The 21,834-nt window shown below is 39.2% G+C and overlaps 1 long non-coding RNA gene across 1 annotated transcript; it reads right to left on the bottom strand.

Annotated features, from left to right (window-relative positions):
• Nucleotides 1–4,933: 4,933 nt before the first annotated feature.
• Nucleotides 4,934–16,534, bottom strand: LOC308078619. The gene is made up of 4 exons (XR_013932556.1): nucleotides 16,472–16,534; nucleotides 12,053–12,196; nucleotides 9,344–9,607; nucleotides 4,934–6,290 (listed from the first exon to the last, which is right to left on the bottom strand). It is a non-coding gene; the product is annotated as an uncharacterized lncRNA (long non-coding RNA).
• Between the last annotated feature and the right edge of the window lie 5,300 nt (nucleotides 16,535–21,834).

Raw genomic sequence — 21,834 nt, 5'->3', positions numbered from 1 at the left:
AACAGAAGGGCTCAGCTTTGCAGCCACACTTGAGTTCTCTACAAACTTAAGCAGCCTCTGGCAAGAGTGTCCATAAAAGGTGTCCACGAATCAGCGACTTTAATCCATCCATATTTGTCAGGAGATGGTAGAGATTGCATAGCTTTCAGGCTTCTGGACCAAATGCCAGATTGGCTGCTCGATTTGAATATTGTAGCAGTGCAGCCCGTGTGGGAGGAGTGTTTTCCATTGAGAGACTATTAAAACTTTTTTTGGCACCCCTTAGGATGCATTCAAATCACCCAAGGGACATTTGTACCAAATGTCATGCTTTTATATGAGATTATTTTTTATGAGTGTCTTTTGCATCGTCTGTCAACACTGTACACGGCTAGGGCTGAACGATTTTGGGAAAAAATCTAATTGCGATTTTTCTGACTGATATTGCGATTGCGATTTGATTGCGATTTTTTCTTTTAAAAAAAAACCAGATTTTTTTTTTTAAAGTCAAGCTTCAGTTTAGTATTCACTGTGTACGTTTAAAAAGTAATTGGAAGTAATGGAACATTACCAAATGGCATACCATTTATTTACTGTTCTAGATTCTAATAAATAAGGATGAGAACTAAAAGATATGAATTGCTTCATTGCTTCCAACATGTATCTTCCAAGTACTTAAAGGGATACTTCACTCTCGGGCCGGGGACACATTTAAAAAAAATATTAAAAATAAATGAAAAAAGTTATGGAAAATTCATGGCCCCCTCACGACACGCAGTGTCCTACTAATGTGTGAGGGGGCCATGAATTTTCCATAACTTTTTTCATTTATTTTTAATATTTTTTTTAAATGTGTCCCCGGCCCGAGAGTGAAGTATCCCTTTAATACAAATAAAATCAAAATTAAACAAATAATAACCATTTTGTGTAAACAATTCACAGCAGTGAAATAAGTAGGTCTTTCACTTATGGCTCCAGAAGCATATTTACTGATATCCAGTATTTAGCTTATGTAGATTAACATTCAACTAAAATGTAACACTTTTTTGTCTCACAAGGCAAAGTCCTCTCCTACTGTACATTGTATTACTACTACTCCTTGGAAGTGAAAAACTCAGAATACATAACGCAGTGGTGGAAAGTAACTAAGTACATTTACTTAAGTACTGTACTTAAGTACAATTTTGAGGTATTTGTACTTTACTTGAGTATTTCTAATTTCCAATACTTTAACTTCTACTCCACTACATCTCAGAGGCAAATATTGTACTTTTACTCCACTACAATTATTTGAAAACTTTAGTGACTAGTTTATAAATTATAATATTATAAAACCTACATTAACCACTTTAGGTAATTTGAAAATAGACGATCTACAAGCTCACAACGCGCCGCGATGCAACGCGCTGTGAGCTTGTAGATCTGCTATTTTCAAACATTAGTACTTTTACTTTTGGTACTTTAAGTACATTTTGATACCAATAGTTTTGTAGGCCTTCTTTTATTCAAGTCAATTTTGAATTTGGGACTTTTACTTGTAACAGAGTACTTCTACATTGCAGTATTGATACTTTTATTTAAGTACAACATTTGAGTACTTTTTTCACCACTGTACAGTGTACATAAGTGACAAAGATACAGTTCATAGTCGCTTCTTTTGGGCTTGTTTTCATAGACAGGGTTGCTTATTTCTCTCACAAAACCTGGCAACACTAACCAGGAAGTGCTTTGCATCGTATTGTTTACATTGGATCACAGGATCCAACAGTAATAGTTTAATAATGATGGGAAAAATATAAGTTACACTTACAGAAACATACATAGATAGGAGCAACACTACTACTACACTACTTGTGTCGCACCGAAAATAATGTTTTACCGCTACGCGCGGCATCGGGGACTTAAGTTGCGCAACACGGCCGTACCGTTCGACAAACTTTAAATACTCGCAGCCGACGGCGAGGGACCTAACTATGAGAGGGACAGAGCGAGAGAGAGAGAGGGGGGGGGGGCTCGCTGCCCTCTCGCTCCCTGTAGAGAGAGGCAGCCACTTTGGAGAGAAGGAGACAAGCCCCGCGGGTGCTCTGGGATTAATATTAATATTACAATTATTTATTATGATAAAATAAAAAATAAAAAAATCGCGGCCTTTGCGATTAGCTAATCGCGTCGTTCCAAATCGCGATTTCGGTTTGAAAACGATTAATCGTTCAGCCTTATACACGGCCATTTTCAATTTAGTCAATAACTCACTTCCTGTTTCAGATAATTTCAGGCACCCCTTCTAGGATGTCTTAGGATGACCCAAGGGACATGTATGCCAAATTGTATGCTTTTATGAGATTCTTTAGTTGTCTTTTGAGTCAATCGACAACACTGTAGACGGTCATTTTCAATTTTGTCAATGACTCACTTCCTGTTTAAGATTTTTCTGGGCACCCCTTCTGGGATGTCTTGGGATGACCCAAGACACATATATGCCAAATTGTATGCTTTTATGAGATTCTTTAGTTGTCTTTTGAGTCAATGGATAACACTGTAGGCGGCCATTTTCAATTTTGTCAATAACTCAGTTCCTGCTTAAGATTTTTTTGGGCACCCCTTCTAGGATGTCTTAGGATGACCAAAAGGACATGTGTGCCAAATTGTATGCTTTTATGAGATTCTTTAGTTGTCTTTTGAGTCAATCGACAACACTAGGCGGCCATTTTCAATTTAGTCCATAACTCACTTCCTGTTTCAGATTCCTTTGGGCACCCCTTCTAGGATGTCTTAGGATGACCCAAGGGACATATGTGCCAAATTTTATGCTTTTTGGAGATTCTTTTGGTGTCTTTTGAGTCAACGGTCAACAGTTTAGGTGGCCATTTTGAATTTTGTCCATAACTCACTTCCTGTTTGAGATTTTTTTGGGCACCCCTTCTAGGATGTTTTAGGATGACCCAAGGGACATCTGTATCAAATTTCATGCTTTTATCCGCCGCGTAACGATTTGGCCATTTTTTGTGCTTAGTACCCCCTACTAAAACAAGCTCACACTTTGTTGCGTTTTGACGTGTTTTGAGCTTGTAGATCGGCTATTTTCGCTTGTTTTTTTGTACATGTGGCAGTCCCAGACAGTCCTCACTTTCTTTAAATGACCCACAACACAACCGACGTGGTATCACTTGATTGCACATCTTGTCGCGTCACAGTGCACCATAGTGCCTGTTTCACGCCCTCTGCATATACAGTTTTTCAATCTTTCTGTTTCGTGCCCTTTGCGTACTCTCTGCAGTTTTCTTTGATGTTTGATGGCTGTGCACGGGCTGCAGTGGATGAGGTTGGACTCTTGCGAGCTTGTATGCTCGGGTGTAATGACATGCCACAAGCTCGGGTAGACACACAGTCACACTGTGTGCAGTGTGCACTGATCACACTGCCATCTGTTTGGAGGATCACCCATGGCTCACCCATGGCTCACCCATGGCTCAAGCGGCTTCGCAAGATCTGCAAAAAACCAAAGAAATTAGCACAGAAATCCTAAAGGAGCGGTTTTAGAGGCACAGATGGAAGAAGCTTGCTTCACACACTTGTTTCACAGCCTACTTCCTTGTGAACTCAAAACCGCCCCATCTGGCGGAGACTGGTTAGTCCAGGGTGTCCCAGGTAAAGAAAGACCCCAACCAAACGCCGGAAAAGATTTTTCTGGCTGCTTTAAAAGTGTCATAAATCAACTCAGAATATTGTAAAACCTGTAAAGTAACTCTAATACAATGAAAATCGGCCTTGGCTGGCTGGCGTACTATTCTGGGAGGTCCCAAAATAGATGACACCCCAGAATGAGGATGGGGTCAGAAACATTTGAAGCCCATCAATTTCAAAGTTTGGACTCTATAGAACCAAGATCTGCAAAAAAATCTATTTTAGCACACAAATCTTATGTGGGAGCAGTTTTTCGGACACGGTGATAGTGGCCCTTGGAGGGAGGGAGGTCCTTCCATCCGTAAACAGCTAATCTCACCCACCGATGAACCGATCGCTGTTAAACTTTGCATGCACACTCATAGAACCTCTGCAAATCTTTTCAAATTTGAAGTTATAGCGCCACCATGAGGCCAATTTTGCCTGTCTTTGCCAAAAAACGTGAAAAGTGGCTCATCTTAACCCTCATTCCCCATATCTGTTATTTCTGGTGCTGCTCAACACCGTTCTATGGACGGTGCATAAAATGGACAAATTGTGGACCTTATTGCCAAGCAGGGACACATTTGTTACTGTTCATCCAACAGTTTCTCCCCTGTATGAATCTTCATTATGTTCTGAGCATTTGTCACTTACTGCACCTGTAAGGAGGACACTCACACACTGTCTTTACTTGCTCAATAAAGGAACACTTTTATTAAAGGAATTAACAAGTTTTGGTCAAAGACTTTCCTCGGGCGTCTGCCGACAAGTGGAAACACCAAACTTATATACACATCCAGAGGGGTCGACAACGACCAATCACACACACACACACACACACACACACACACACACACACACACACTTGATTCTTAATACAATGCATTTACAATTCAAACATCATCAATCAACTCTACATTATGTGGGAACAAAACTGTAATATAAAATAACCTCAACAATAAAAGTACACCTATAAAAGGACACAACACAAAAGGCCACTGACTGCACCTAAAATCATTTCCCCCCTGCATGAATCCACATGTGAGTTTTTAGTTCACTACTTTGACTATAACCTTTACCACAAACTGTACAAATTAAGGGATTTTATCCTGTATGAGTCCTCATGTGAGATCTTAGATTACACATTTGTCTAAAGCCTTTACCACAAACTGTACAAGTACAAGGCTTTTCACCTGTATGAGTCCCCATGTGTATTTTCAGAGAACTACTATAAACACAGCCTTGACCACAAACTGTGCATGTATAAGGCTTTTCACCTGTATGAGTCCTCATGTGCGATCTCAGCTGACTACTACTAACACAGCCTTTACCACAAACGAAACAAGTATAAGGCCTTTCACCTGTATGAATCATCATGTGTGTTTTCAGCTGACTACTACTAACACAGCCTTTACCACAAACTGTACAAGTATAAGGCTTTTCATCTGTATGAGTCAACATGTGTGTTTTCAGCTGACTACTACTAACACAGCCTTTACCACAAACTGTACAAATAAAGGGCTTTTCCCCCGTATGAGTCCTCATGTGTGTTTTCAGATCAACGCAGCCTTTACCACAAACTGTACAAGTAAAGGGCTTTACCCCTGTGTGAGTCCTCATGTGACGTTTTAAATGATCCTTTCGACTAAAGCCCATACCACAATCTGAACAAGAAAAAGGCTTTTCCCCTGTATGTATCCTCATGTGTTGTTTTAGCTCACCCATTCGACTACAGCCTTGGCCACAAACTGTACAATGAAAGGGTTTTTCCCCCCTATGGGTCCTCTTGTGTTGGTTAAGCTGACTGCTACTACTACAGCCTAACCCACACTCTGTACAAGAAAATGGCCTTTCGCCTGTATGAACCCTCATGTGTGTTTTTAGTTGACTCTTGTGAGCACAGCCTTTACCACAAACTTGGCAAGTAACAGGCTTTTCTCCAGTGTGAGTCCTAATGTGTTTTTTTAGATCGCCCAATTGCCTGCAGCTTTTACCACAAACTGCACAGCTAAAGGGTTTTTCCCCTGTGTGAATCATTGTGTGCAGCTTCAGGTGATCCTTTCGATTAAACATTTTCCCACACTCTGTGCAACTAAAGCCTTTGTACCCTGCATGAATCCCCATGTGTTGTTTTAGCACATACTTTCGACTAAAGAATTTGCCACAAACTGTACAAGGAAAGGGCTTTTCCCCTGTATGAGTCATCAAGTGTACTTTAAGGTCACATCTGCTTAAACAGCCTACACCACAAACTGTACAAGTAAAGGGTCTTTCCCCGGTGTGAATCATTGTGTGCGTTGTCAGCTTGGTCTTTTGATTAAAAACAATTCCACACTCTGTACAAGTAAACCTTTTCTTCCTCATGGAGTGAGTTATTTTGGTCTCCTCCCAATCATCACTGTGGTCTGTAATGTCAGATTCAGAAAAGTGTGAAGAGAGGCGCTGGTCATCATAATTTGGTTGTGATGTTCCACAGTCCTCAACACCAGCTTGTGTTTTACCATATTCACTTGAGGTGCTGGCTGTCTCTCTGTTTTCATCATCATCTTTAATCAGTGATGTTTCTGGTTGCTCCTGGGCCACACTAAAGCTCTTCTCCTGTTGTGCAGTGAAAACCTCTTTACACACAGGGAGGTGCAACAAGTCTAAGAAAGAAAAAAAAGGGGGAGAGAAATCCATTAAAATGTTTGAAAACAAATGCATGCGGTGTTTGTTGCCTTGTTTTTTTCTAGCTGTGGTAGTTGGAGGAACTTCAGTTGTAAATACATGTGTCCTATACTCATTTATGAAAGACATTTGTCAGGCTATGATGTGCAGTTTTTATACATAAAGTTTCATAGTGAGGCTTTAAGGCAATGAATTCTGAAAGGTTCAGCTCTTCAGTAACTCTTGCCTTCACGTTCTCCTACATTGCAGGCACCACACTCAAATGTGATCGGTCCCTTATCTGGAAACTAAAAGACGTGCCCTGTATTGAACTGACAGGGACACACGCTGTGCCTAATGTTTGGGAATCAATCAATGACACACACCTTACAAGTTCAAACAGCTCATATACAGAAAATTGTTAAATTAACCTCTCTAGGCTTAGTAAACTGGACTGGAGTTGTCTCTGTACTTGGACCTCTTTTTTCTTCTACATACCAAAGCTCTTAAAATAGCCAAACTTGTAGATCTGCTATTTTTGGCTAATGTTCCCCCAAAAATATGGATACTCGTGTTCAAATTAGTCAGGGGATATTAGCAGAAAGATTTCCAATCTTGGAATAAATTCCTTACCTAACAAAATCTTCACCAATGTGTTGTAAAGGTGTCTAGTAACACATCTCACAAAGGCTGAAATTCAGTTTCCCTAGGAGAATTTTTGACAGCTGCTGAAAGTTGGGGTACCCACCATTTCCCTGCATTTCCATGCAGGGCAAAAACAATCAAATTTTAATTCTGTTTTAAGTACTCACTCCTTGGGCTAAAAACAGCCCAATCTCAATGGGCTTTTTACACAAAAGGTATACCTGGACAAGGATGGCTATGGCCGTTTTTAGCCCAAGGAGTGGTTTTGGTGCAAAACAAATGCTTGCAATGATTCTGAATCATAAAAACACCCTAGTTTGACCCCTCACATGCTACTTAAAACAGAATTAAAATTAGATTTTTGTGCCCTGCATGGAAATGCAGAGAAATGGTGGGTACCCCAACTTTCAGCAGCTGTCAAAAATTCTCCTAGGGAAACTGAATTTCAGTCTTTGTGAGATGTGTTACTAGACACCTTTACAAACACATTGGTGAAGATTTTTTTTGGTAAGGAATTTATTCCAAGATTGGAAATCTTTCTGCTAATATCCCCTGACTAAATGCTTCATATAATATACAAAAAACTGTACATAAATAACAATAAGATTTTAACTTTTTCTGGGCGTCCGTTATATTTCTTGGATGCCCGGCAGGGTGTCCCGACCCTTATTTGAATATCAGGTTAGTTTGCAACAAAATATACCGGGAAATATGGTTCAGTTAAGATAGTACTATTATCTTAGCCACAAGTAGCTAATAGTACCTATGATGTATAGGTACTTATTAAGCTTAGCCTCTTGTTCAGTAGAAGCAACAAGTAGCTAAGTCACTAGCCAAGTAACTTAGCTGATAGTAGCTACTTGTAGCTAAGCCACTAAGCTAGTTCAGATGTGCATTTTGACTAAAGCATTTATAACTAACTGCACCTGTAAGGACAATGAAACCTGCACAATGTCTTCGCTTGATCAATAAAGGAATACTTTTATTAAAGAACTTAAAATGTTTTGGCCAAAGACCTTCCTCAGACATCTACTGACAAGTGGAAACACCGCACGTATATACACATACAGAGGGGTCGACAACGACCAATCACACACGCTCCCCAGCAATAAGGATAGGGTACACCTGGTGGTGATTACATTAAATAATGTCCTCAATCACCGTTCATCTGTACAATCAATTATCAATACATTTTCAATTCAAACATTCAACTCAACATTGTTAGAATAAAAAGCAGTGTTAGAAAAGCACCTAAAAAATAATACACATAAAAAGACGCAAAAAATACATAAGCCCACTAACTGCACCTACAATCATGTCCCCCCTGCATGAATCCTCATGTGAGTTTTTAGTTCCCTACTATGACTATAGGCTTTACCACAAACTGTACAAGTATAGGGCTTTTCCCCTGTATGAGTCCTCATGTGAGCTCTTAGATGACCACTTTGTCTACAGCCTTTACCACAAACTGTGCAAGTGAAAGGCTTTTCCCCTGTATGAGTCATCATGTGTGTTTTCAGCTGACTACTATGCACACAGCCTTTACCACAAACTGTACAAATAAAGGGTTTTTCCCCCGTATGAGTCCTCATGTGTGTTTTCAGATCAACGCAGCCTTTACCACAAACTGTACAAGTAAAGGGCTTTACCCCTGTGTGAGTCCTCATGTGACTTTGTAAATGATCTTTTCGACTAAAGCCCATACCACAATCTGAACAAGAAAAAGGCTTTTCCCCTGTATGAGTCATCATGTGTTGTTTAAGCTCACTACTTCGACTACAGCCATGGCCACAAACTGTACAATGAAATGGCTTTTCCCCTGTATGAGTCCTCTTGTGTTGGTTAAGCTGACTGCTACTACTACAGCCTAACCCACACTCAGAGCAAGAAAATGGCCTTTCTCCTGTATGAACCCTCATGTGTGTTTTTAGTTGACTATTGTGAGCACATCCTTTACCACAAACGTTGCAAGTAACAGGCTTTTCCCCAGTGTGAGTCCTTAAGTGTGTTTTTAGATCGCCCAATTGCCTCCAGCTTTTACCACAAACTGCACAACTAAAGGGTTTTTCCCCTGTATGAATCATTGTGTGCAGCTTCAGGTGTTCATTCCGATTAAACATTTTCCCACACTCTGTGCAACTAAAGCCTTTGTACCCTGTATGAGTCATCATGTGTTGTTTTAGCACAGACGTTTGACTAAAGCATTTGCCACAAACTGTACAAGGAAAGGGCTTTTCCCCTGTATGAGTCATCAAGTGTAGTTTAAGCCGACTACTACTACAACATCCTAAACCACAAACTATACAAGGAAAGGGCCTTTCCCCGGTATGAATCAGTGTGTGCAATGTCAACTGCGTCTTTTGATCAAACATTTTGCCACACTCAGTACAAGTAAATCTTTTCTTGCCTGTGTGACTCCTTGTGGAGTGAGTTTGTTTGGTCTCCTCCCCATCATCACTGTCCACTGTATTGTCAGATTCAGAACAGTATGAAGAGAGGAGCTGAGTATCAGCTTGTGTTTTCATGTGTTCACTTGAGGTGCTTGCTACAGGCTCTGTCTCTCTGTTTTCATCATCCTCAATCTGTGGAGGTTCTGGTTCCTCATGGACCAGACTGGGGCTCTTCTCCTGTGCAGTGATAACCTCTTTACACACAGGGAGGCGCAGCAAGTCTAAGAAAAACAAAAAGAGAGAGAGAATTCAATGTTTGCAAAGTAATTCATGCAGTGTTGCCTCGGTTTTATAGCTGTGGTAGTTGGAGGAACTTCGGTTGTAAATAAATGTTTCCTATAGACTTTTGGAGGCACCTTTACATGAACTTGTCATTTGTCTGGGTAAAAAATAGTAAATTTATATTTAAATTCATTGCATTGTTTTTAGTTATTGTACTTAATTAGTACAATTATTTTAATAGAAGCTTTAAAAGAACACTAGAAAAATAAACACTGAAAACAATAATTGACATAAAGACTCGCAGGTAGTTGACAGTATCAACAATACATACATACATCAAAAGGTGTCATTGATGCTTCATAGTACATGTATACATACATACATACATACATACATACATACAGTACATACATCAAAATGTGTCATTGATGCTTCATGTCCTCAAAGACACGCATCCAACACGCTTTGAACTGAGCAGATTGGACTTTCCGTTCCATAGATAATGGCCAAAACATCTTGAAAACAACCACTTTCACCGATTTTCGATTCAGTTTTGGCCAGTCTCGCCCGTTTTTCTTTGATAGCACGGGCTATGAAGGTCGGATGGCAACAAACTAAATACCTAAGTTCACTTTGAGCTGCATCCAATACATCCATTGCCATTTCCGTCAGCCTTACCATTAGGCCGCTAGGAGCAGTTGAATTTTCTTTTTTGGGGGTAATAGATTTTTTTCTTCTTTTTTTCAGTTTTAAACGGAACACCAAGGCATCTCGGACAGCACACTAAAGGGCCGCAGAACGGTGGTTGGGAAACACTGCTATGAGGTATGGTGTGCGCACATAACCACCAGCATAATACAGGACCCCCCAACTACCTAGAGGTGCACGATATTGTTTTTTGAGCGGTGCAACCGCTCCTATAAGAGGGTTTAGGACCCATCCGTGGTGAAAGTTTTTCTTTCCGTCGTGAAAATTTGCCTTTCGCTGTGACGCCATGCTGTGGAAAACACGCCCATAGGCTAAGCTTTGCAGGACGTGCTGTGATTGGCTAGCGAGACACATGATGAAATTAACGCCAAACTTCGCAGACACGCTGTGATTGGCTAGCGAGACACATGAAGAAATTAATAATAATGTAAAAAATTTAAGCACGTCACTTCGCAGGACGTGCTGTGATTGGCTACCGAGATGCATGATGAAATTAAGAACTCATAAATAGCACCGCTCACTTCACACTGGGTGTGATTTTTTGAAACCGATAGATAACTTCCTGCTTCTCAAGACCGATATCGATAAATACAAATATATATACATTTAAAAAATCACACCCTGTGTGAAGTGGGCGGTGTCTTGCTAGCTAATCACAATACTGAATGGAGTCAACCAATCATGTACAAAAGATAAATACATTTATTGAAACACTCTTTATGATGGACGAAACCATAACTTGAAAAAAACAAATTTTTGTTTTTTTTCAAGTTATGGTTGCTTATATAGGGCCATGCACATGTGTCATGTGACACTGGCCAATCACAGTCCTGAATAGATTGTGATTGGCCAATCACAGCGCAGGATAATTGTACTAATTTCCAAACCTCACTTTCAGGGCCGGTTTCACTGCCCAAGATATTTGTACATTTTTCCAAATCTCACTTATAGGGGCGGTTTCACCGCCCAAAAATCATAAATATATGTATATATATATAATTTAAATGTATATGAATCTGAATCTGTAGTATGAGCACACCTTATGGTAAGAAATACTAGTAGTGGGCAAAGGTGGATTTAACATAGTTTTGACCTAACCAAATACAGTATATCATGACATCATCATTTTACTTATACTGTGTTTGTTACATTCTGCTTGAACAGTAATGCAGATATTATAACAGCAGCCAGTGTGGTACACTGAAACAAAAAAATTATTCAAGAACCAACGATTTGGATGTTACAGTCTGTTTGAATCATAATGCAGATGTATGACTGCAGCCAGTTGTACGTACAAGCTAGATTTATACTTCGGCGTACAGCGGATCGCGTGTCAAAAATAGCAGATCTACAAGCTCACAATGCCTTGCGTCCACGACGCGTTGTGAGCTTGTAGATCTGCCATTTTCGGTGCACGACACAGTCGTACAACGAGGCTTTTGTATATTTTATCCCACGATTTTGTAACCCTTTTTCACCCAGTGCCACTTTTTTAAGTGATCCTGGGCGCTACACTCCCCCCACCAGCCTAGGGAGCCCAGGGCCGAGCTCATGCCTCCTTCAATGCATGAGAGCCAACTGACCTTCTTGTCACCTGACAGGGGGGAGTTTGCCCCGGTAGGACGTAGCGCGTGGAAGGAACACGTTATTCCAACCAGTTCCCTTCCCTTCCCATCTTTTATATTAATATAAAAGATGACAAGTCACCACTGTAAATAAAACAGTACAATACATACCTATACGGTTCAACTTTACAACAGGTTGCATCCTGACATCAAACTGTCCACGTCCCTCGTCCATCTCTCGCTGTTCCTCTGACAACGTTGAATATCTTTCGGAGGCCTTCTCTCTTGATACTGTAAACCTCTCCCTGTGGTAGTCTGTGGAAATCACCAGTAGAAATAACGTAATTATTATTTAGTAGGGGTGTCAAGATTCTCCTAATCCACGATTCAATTCTCGATTCTAAGGTCACTATTTGATTTTCATTTTTTAAAACATCCCTTTTTACAGCACTATACAATTATAAATGGTTAGGCTGTCGAGTCTTGATTTGTAAAGAAAAACAATTGTTTCTCAATAAGTAACTTATTCTCAATAAGTAACTTTTATTTGAATAATAACAATTATAAACAACAAATGAGAATCTAGAATAATAAAAATGTTTAACGTATTAACACCACATTTCAGGTTTATACATTATATTATATATGAAAACTAAAAGAAGTGTCCCTTGTTGAACTGATCTACAAGCTTAAAAGCTTCTAATTTTGACTAATGTTCCCTCCAAAATATGGATGCTGTGGTTCAAATGGTTAAATTAATATACAAAAACTGAGATATATACAGTGGGATTTAAACTTTTTTCTGGACGTCCCTCATCTTTCTTAGAAATAAGGTATGCCCTGTCGGGTGCTATTTGAATTTCAGGTTAGTTGGCAACCCTAAATGTGGTTCAGTTGGTAGTTGCTGGATTGCGTTTTTTTTTTTGGGCTCGTTTCCAAATTGTTTAATAATCTAAACCAGTGGTTCTCAAATATTTTCATGTCATTGACCCCCAAATGAATTGTCCCCAACCCCAATCTGAAAATGATGTGTTGCCAGGGAGCCCCAAACCAGTTTAAAAAATCTTCCAAATATGCATTTTTTTTCTTCAAATAGCCAATGTATGCATTATATATATGTTTTTTACATGGCTTGTTGAATGCTTGATTCTGATTGGTCAATCACTGAATACAGTGGTGTGCTATTTCTGGATAATGACCACGGAGCTCAAGCCGCTTTTCCGTCACAGCTTAAGCATGACATTGTCCCGCACAGCCCAGCCCCACACCGCATCAAAATGTCTAGCGTTTTTATTGCACAAAAGCCCCCCTCGCAGTTCCCCCCCCCCCCCCCCCTTTTCCCATCCCGGAGGAAATTGCCGCCCCTTTCTTCAACACTGCAACTTAGCCTCAGGCTACAGCTTTAACCTAAATACTAGCGTGCTTCCTCAGAGCTAGTTTGGCTATTAAGTTATTATTTGGCCATGTTCACCCTGACTTTAATCTTCGCCATTGTTGGGAAGTCTTATTAGCGTTTAGCGTCGCATATTCAATGTTCCCAGGTTTAGCGAGAAAAACAAGCAATCAGGTCTATGATAACAATCCCCAAAAAATCGACTAGGCTACGGCTATTTGAAAATAGCAGATCTACAAGCTCACAACGCGTAGCGATGCGACGCATTGTGAGTTTGTACATCTGCCATTTAAAAAAAATATATATATAATGTTGAAGGGAAAAAAATATGTAATTTTGGAACGTTTTTGAAACATTTTAACAACAAATCTTGTATGGAGGGTCCCTGGCACAAAATATTTTCAGATGGGTCTGCGGACAAATTTATATTACATATTAATTTGGGGGTCCTTGACATGAAAATGTTTAAGAACCACTGGTTTCAACAACATGGAAACAAGTCCCAAATAATGAACTACACTTTAGAAACAAGCAGTGGTGGAAAGAGTACTCAAATGTTTTACTTAAGTAGAAGTATCAATACTGCAATGTAGAAGAACTTTGTTACAAGTGAAAGTCTGGAATTACTTGAGTAAAAGTACAACAAGTATTGGTATCAAAATGTACTTAAAGTACCAAAAGTACTAAAATGTTTGAAAATAGCAGATCCGCAATGATGCGATGCGTTGTGAGCTTGTAGGTCGGCTAATTTCAAATAGCCTAGGTATAAAATAGGGCTAAAGTGGTTAATGTATGTTTTATAATGTAATAAGTTATAATCATAATTATTGTTACAAAGGACAGCGATATCCGGTACTACGGCCGTATATGGACACAACGCCAGCGTGACGTCACCTTGCGACCGCATGGCATCATGTCCTACCCATAAATACCGAGATTGTCAGATGGGATGGCGTCGGCAGTCATAAGTAACAATAGCAATAATAGTAATAATAGCTAGGTAAATATCAGAGGCTATCCACCATATTCAACGTGTGCGATTCAGAACCATCCAATCTCGGCTCCCATCAACCATTCGCGGCGATCATTAGAAAGAGCCAGCCCAATAGTGAATACAGTCCTTATATCTTGCAGCATCTCTGCAACAATTATAGTAGAGTAAAAGTACAACATTTATATATACCTCAAAAGTACAGTGCTTGAGTAAATATACTTAGTTACTTTACACTACTGGAAACCAGCCCAAATAATCAACTACACTTTAGAAACAAGCCCCAAAAAAACAATATTTACAAGCAACTTTGCAGAAAAAGAAGCCCAAGCTATCTCACAATTCGATACCGATTCTTGGGGTCACGATTCCGATTTTTCAAAATCAAAACGATTCTGTTCCGTTTTGTTTTAGTTTTTTTCGATTCAAAACGTTTAAAAAATTGATTCTCATATAAACAAAATCCCAATCAGTTTAATCTAAAATGATATCAGTCATATTGTTTTCATCTGGACTTAACAACCAAGTGTAGCCTAGTTATTTCCAACAGCTCAAACAAAAAATATATAAAATACCAGAGAGAAAGAAAAAAAAACATCTTGGCTTTGATGAAATCTTAGATTAGGTGTAGTTCTATTTGATGAAGAAACAACATCATTGCTTTGATAAGTAACATTAACGAGTGTCAATGAGAGTGAGCTGGACACACACACACACACACACACACACACACACACACACGCTGTGCTGAACTGAAAGTGACTGGGTGAGTTAGTATTTTAAAAAAAGTCCTTGAATATGACTTAAAGGGTAAGACCACTTTGGTAGAGGTTTGGGTTGTGTAGTTACCTTGCCATGATGTAACTCCAAAGGTGGGCAAGAAATCAAAAATAATTGCTCCATTGATTAGAAATTGATAATTCAAAATATGCTCCTCATTGACTTACATTGTACAGTAAAACAGCTCTCAAAGTCACTCTTTTAGCACATAAATGAACCCAAACATAGCTGATTCAGACAATATAGAGCATCACCAAACCCAGTACTGTTTGTTTTTTTTAATAAAAAAATTTCCAGGTTTTCTACTTATTAAAAATGGCAAAATCAACAGGAAGTTGACATTTTTATTTAAAAAAAAAAAACAGTACTGGGTTTGGTGATGTTCTATATTGTCTGAATCAACTTTGTTTGCGTTCGTTTACGTGCTAAAAGAGTGACTTTGAGAGCTGTTTTACAGTACAATGTAAGTCAATGAGGAGCTTTTTTTTTTTTCTTGTCCACCTTTGGAGTTTCATCATGGCAAGGTAACTACACAACCCAAACCTTTACCAAAGTGGTCTTGCCCTTTAAGACATGATAATGTTACTGTGATTATAGTAAGCTTACATTTCATATCACAAACACCATAAGAGTAAAAACTCCTGTAACTATAAACAGCAAAAAAAAACTTAAGATTTTTGGAAATTGTGAATCGATTTTGAAGTTGATAATAAGAATCTTGATTCTTACATGAATCGATTTTTTTCAACACCCCTAGTCACTAGCCTAGTAACGCAGCTGGTAGTAGTTACTTGCAGTGGTGGAAAAAGTACTAAAATGTTTTACTTAAGTAAAAGTTACCAATACTGAAATGTAGAAATACTCTGTTACAAGTAAAAGTCCGTAATTCAAAATGTCCTTGAGTAAATGTACAAAAGTATTGGTATCAAAATGTATTTAAAGTACCAAAAGTAAAAGTACTCATTATGCAGAATGTCCCATTTCAAGTTTTCAAGTGTATAAAAAGCTTTTGAAAATAGCAGATCTACAAGCTACAAGTTCACAATGTATCGCGACACAGTGAGCTTGTAGATAGGCCATTTCCAAATGATCAAAATGTATACAGCGCCGAAGTGATTAATGTATGTTTTGTAATAGTAATCAAACTCTACAAAGTAACTAGTAACTTAAGTTTTCAAATAAATGTAGTGGAGTAAAAAGTACAATATTTGGACCCGAGATGTAGTGGAGTAGAAGTAAAAGTATTGGAAATTGGATATACTCAAGTAAAGTACAAAAACCTCAACATTGTTCCTAAGTACAGTACTTAGTTACTTTCCACCACTGGCTACTTGTAGCTAAGCCACTATAGCCTAGTAGCTTAGCTACAAGGAGCTACGACTAGCTAAGCTCGTGTTCAACGTGATACAAACATGTGTTCACGAACCTGCAGTGTGTAGATCGATGTCCAGCAGTTCTCTCTCTCTCTCTCTCTCTCTCTCTCTCTCTCCTCTCTCTCTCTCTCTCTCTCTCTCTCTCTCTCCTCTCTCTCTCTCTCTCCTCTCTCTCTCCTCTCTCTCTCTCTCTCTCTCTCTCTCTCTCTCTCTCTCTTCTCCTCTCTCTCTCTCTCTCTCTCTCTCTCTCTCTCTCTCTCTCTCTCTCTCTCTCTCTCTCTCTCTCTCTCTCTCTCTCTCTCCTCTCTCTCCTCTCTCTCCTCTCTCTCTCTCTCTCTCTCTCATACTTTTACTTCTACTCCACTACATCTCAGAGGAAAATACTGTACTTTTACTCCACTACAATTATTGAAACTTTAGTTACTAGTTACTTTTCATATATAAATTATGATATTAAGAAACATACGCTAACACTTTAGCCCTATTTTTATACATAGGCTATTTGAAAATAGCCGATCACAAGCTCACAACGCGTCGCATCGCGACGCGTTGTGAGCTTGTAGATCTGCTATTTCATTTTGTACTTTTACTTTTGGTACTTTAAGTACATTTTGATACCAATACTTTTGTACTTTTACTCAAGTCAATTTTGAATCCGGACTTTTACTTGTAACAGAGTATTTCTACAATGCAGTATTGTTACTTTTACTTAAGTAAGAATGTGAGTACTTTTTCCACCACTGGTTTCTAGTCGTGTCTCTTCTCTCTCTCTCTCTCTCTCTCTCTCTCTGGAAGACGTTTTCTCATGGACTCTGCTCTGAGTCTGCATGGACTCCGCCTCCAACACAAACTATTTAACAAGCTTCACGCAACAGAAGAACCATCACCACCACTTTGCTATTTTACCAAAACACTCGATATCTCCTCTCTCTCCGACGCCACGTGTTCATTTATCGACAGCGTTTTACCTCCGACCTTTACGGGACATGTTTTCACCGCAATCTTTGCTGCACAGACCACACATCACGAGCTACTGCTAGTTGTAGAAGATTGAAATTTGAAGCATGCTTTCAGCACACAACATGACTTCACGTTACGTTCTGGTCAACGTCTTTAACGCAACGCATGCGTAATAAAGGATCCACTAGGGCACTGTTGCCCATCTATGCTGTTGCCGCACTGCCTTTCGCCCCCTAGTGGAGAAGGTGTGTAAATGTCACTGGATGATAAATACATAGATAGATAGATAGATAGATTAGATAGATAGATAGATAGATAGATAGATAGATAGATAGATAGATAGATAGATAGATAGATAGATAGATAGATAGATAGATAGATAGATAGATAGATAGATAGATTAGTTAGATTAGATTAGATTAGATAGATAGATAGATAGATAGATAGATAGATAGATAGATAGATAGATAGATAGATAGATAGATAGATAGATAGATAGATAGATAGATAGATAGATAGATAGATAGGTTGATTGAAAACCATTGATGATCGTGTGTGAAGCCAACTATACCAGTGGTGGAAAGTAACTAAGTAGATTTACTCAAGTTACTGTACACACCCTTTCACACACTTTCATTTAAGACTTCACTCTTGTGCACTAAAACCTCCCTCAAAACATGTTTTTTCCAGTTTTTCGTGAATCAAATGTTTCCGTTGTAGTCAATCAGTCAGTTCTCAATACTGACTGAGAGACAACAAGTCTCTCTCTCTCTCTCTCTCTCTCTCTCTCTCTCTCTCTCTCTCTCTCTCTCTCTCTCTCTCTCTCTCCTCTCTCTCTCTCTCTCTCTCTCTCTGGATCGCTCAGATCAGCGAAAAACTGCAGACGTGTTAATAAGATGCTTGAGCATTTTACGTCTATATATTTGTATTCTTATTAGTAGTAGTAGTAGTATTAGTAGTAGTAGTAGTAGTAGTAGTAGCAGTATACATTAATATTATAACATAGTGAACTGCACCTTGTCCTGTTGTGATGTATCAGCAGTGTGGCTCAGAAAACAGCAGGGATGTTTGTTGGTTTGTTCGGACGGACGAATGTAGCCATTCCTGTCAACCATTGAAGGTCACTGCTTTCTGTAATGGTTCATTTGAAACTCAGACGTCTCTTCAGCCGTGAATTCTGCTAAACTATGAGTTATATCTCCTATTAGCGGCGTCGTTTCACATCAGGCGCGGTGGCCAAGTGGTAAGGCGTCGGTCTCGTAAACCGAAGATCACGGGTTCAAACCCCGTCCGCGCCTTAGTGTGAAGGAGGGAATCCAATTTAGGTGCCACTGACTCAGTGGTAGAAACGCTGTCCTGTTGTTGGAAAGATTACAGATTTTATCCTTTGCTTTATGGAAAGATTACAGATTTTATCCTTTGCTTTATGCTGTGTCTGACATTAGTGCATGTCGATCTTCATATTGACGGAGGGACTCCAAGGGACGCGGTGATCCACCAACCAACAGTCCCACTCACCCATTAAGCAATTTTAATATTTGTATTTTTGGATACTACATGTCAAAGAGAAATACAAATTGTACTTTTGACTCCCCTACATTTCTAGGAAGCTAAGAAGTAGCCTACATATGAATTAAGCACCTAAGCTCTATTTCAAATATAGTGAAAATAGCAGATCTACAGGCTCACAATGTGTCATGCAGTAGCATGTAGTGCTTTGTATGTCTAAATTTCAATACAGCAAAGGATTGATATAAAACATTAACTTTTCAATTTGTACTTTTGAGTGCTTAAATAGTTTTAATTTAATTAATTTATATATTTATTTACTTTTTTCTTTTTTTTAAATCAAGTACTCCAGTACTTTAATTCAAGTATAAATCTGGCAGAGCAACTTTCACTTGTAGTGGAGTAATATTTGACCAGGAGTATACTACTTTGACTCAAGAAAGTACTCGGGTAATAGACTTTATCATGTTAATGTTTTTCACAATGGAGACACACAGAAATCGACGGCACCAGTAAACACATTATGTACTTTTATTATGGACACCGAGTACAAGTCAGCAGGTTGAATCAGATCAATGCACTCATTAGGGAGTAGGGACATAATGTACAAAGTGCACAGACAAAAGGCGCATTATAAGAACATCTTGCACGTCACCCCATTTGATATGATGATTTGCAACCACACAGTTTTTAATAGTAAGTCCACCTGGCTGTCCATCATGCCAAAAGGCGTAGCTCACTTGGGAGCCGTCGGACCACATCCACACACCCTCCTGCTGAGCGTCACTCAGTCCAATCCAGGTCCAATCCTCAAACAGGTCAAAGTTCAAATGTTCTGTATGAGGGATCGGACACATTTAGGTTGTTTATTGCTTATTTTAGATCCCCATTATCCCCATTAACCGCATACCAAAAGTATGACCAGGAGTATACTACTTTGACACACACACACACACACACACACACTGACACACACACACACACACACACACACACACACACACACACACACACACACACACACGCGCACGCACGCGCGCGCGCGCACACACACGCACGCACTCACACACGCACACACACGTACGTTTCCTTCACAGACAAAACCATGGATCCTACAATACTCAAGAATTGACTTACTTGTTCCTTGCCAAGGACCCCCAAATTGATATGTATTTGGCCGCGGACCGCCATCTGAAAATGTTTTGTACCAGGGAGGGACCCCCAGAAGAGAAGATTTGTGTAAAAAGTGTTTGCACACATTTTCCAGATTTTTCGAAAATATCAGATCTACAAGCTCATAGTGCGGCACAAAGCTTAAAACGCGGCACTAAGTGACACACTATGACCTTTAATGCTATTTTTGAATAGCTAAAGTAAAAAGTATGGTTAAGGTGGTTAAATGATTGTGACACTATATTAACTACTTTTACTGGGGACCCCCTGGTAACCCCCAAGAACCCCCGGGGGTCCCTGGACCCCACTTTGAGAACCAATGTCCTACAATACTCAACAAATGACTTACACTGATGCAGCAAAGCAACCCAAATCTCAATCATTGGTCCAAGAAGTACCGTACTCAGGCTTTTGTGTGCACTCCAGACAGGCAGGTTTTAAGTTGCTTGATTCAATATTTTGTTATTTGAAATGGCTTGTATCCTACATAAACCCATTGTAACTTCAATCTCCATTTTAACCATGTAAGACTCACCGAAAACACACGTCCCTGCTTCTGGTGACTGATATTGTCCTTGTAGTATCTTTTCAACCTGTGTACACTAACCTTTATGGACATACACACATAATTACATATTAAATAGTCACTTGAAATTGGTTCAGCTTGGTGACATTAGCAGCAGAGCACATTCGTTGATCTTCCTGACCAAACCCTAGACAAGGTGTAACTGAAAGCTGAGACAGTTCATGGCCAAATGGACACACCTAAACAGTTGTCTACAGGAGAACTGATGTAATCAGCATTGGGTGCATTCTGTCGGCCTTAATCTAATCTGACCCCCTGTCTAAAGACTCCCCAAAGCTTGAGGTATTGACAGTGACAGCTGTAAAATGCTTATCAAGACTGAACAGGAACACACACACACACACACACACGCACTCGCACACACACACACACACACACACACACACACACACACACACACACACACACACACACACACACACACACACACACACACACAAAATTAGAACATTCAAGCCCTCCACGCATATTCACAGCAGATGTGTTATTTTTCTAAAATAGACACTTATACACCTATGCATTCACTTCAGTTACATTAGTTTTCACACACATAGTACTTTTTGTATTTCTAATATACACACACAAAACTATTCTTAACTGTCATAGTTTATTTTAGGATAACCTTATTTATATGAACAACATTAGTAAACATAGCTTGTGTTACTTTGATATATTTTCAGGTCATGATTCCTTAGATCCAAAGGATGCCAGAATAAGGGCCTCTTCACACACTCACAGTAGGAGGGATGACCAATATAGGGATGTGTTCCTCAAAATAGGGACACACACACATACCTATGCCCAGTGGTTGAAAGTAACTAAGTACATGTACTCAAGTACTGTACTTAAGTACAATTTTGAGGTATTTGTACTTTATTTGAGTATTTCCAAATTCCAATACTTTTACTTCTACTCCACTACATCTCAGAGGCAAATATTGTACTTTTACTCCACTACAATTATTTGAAAACTTTAGTTACTAGTTAACATACATTAACCACTTCAGCCATGGCTATTTGAAAATAGCCTATCTATGCTTTGCGACGCGTTGTGAGCTTGTAGATCTGCTATTTTCAAAGAACTTGTATACATTTTGAAATGTGAAATGGGATATTTTGCCTTATGAGTACTTTTACTTTTAGTACTTAAGTATATTTTGACGCCAATACTTTTACTCAAGTAAATTTA

The sequence above is a fragment of the Gymnoscopelus braueri genome (genome assembly GCF_963280865.1).
Source record: "Gymnoscopelus braueri genome assembly, chromosome: 22".
In the NCBI taxonomy this organism is placed as follows: Eukaryota; Metazoa; Chordata; class Actinopteri; order Myctophiformes; family Myctophidae; genus Gymnoscopelus; species Gymnoscopelus braueri.
This window is presented reverse-complemented; position numbering and strand designations above follow the sequence as displayed.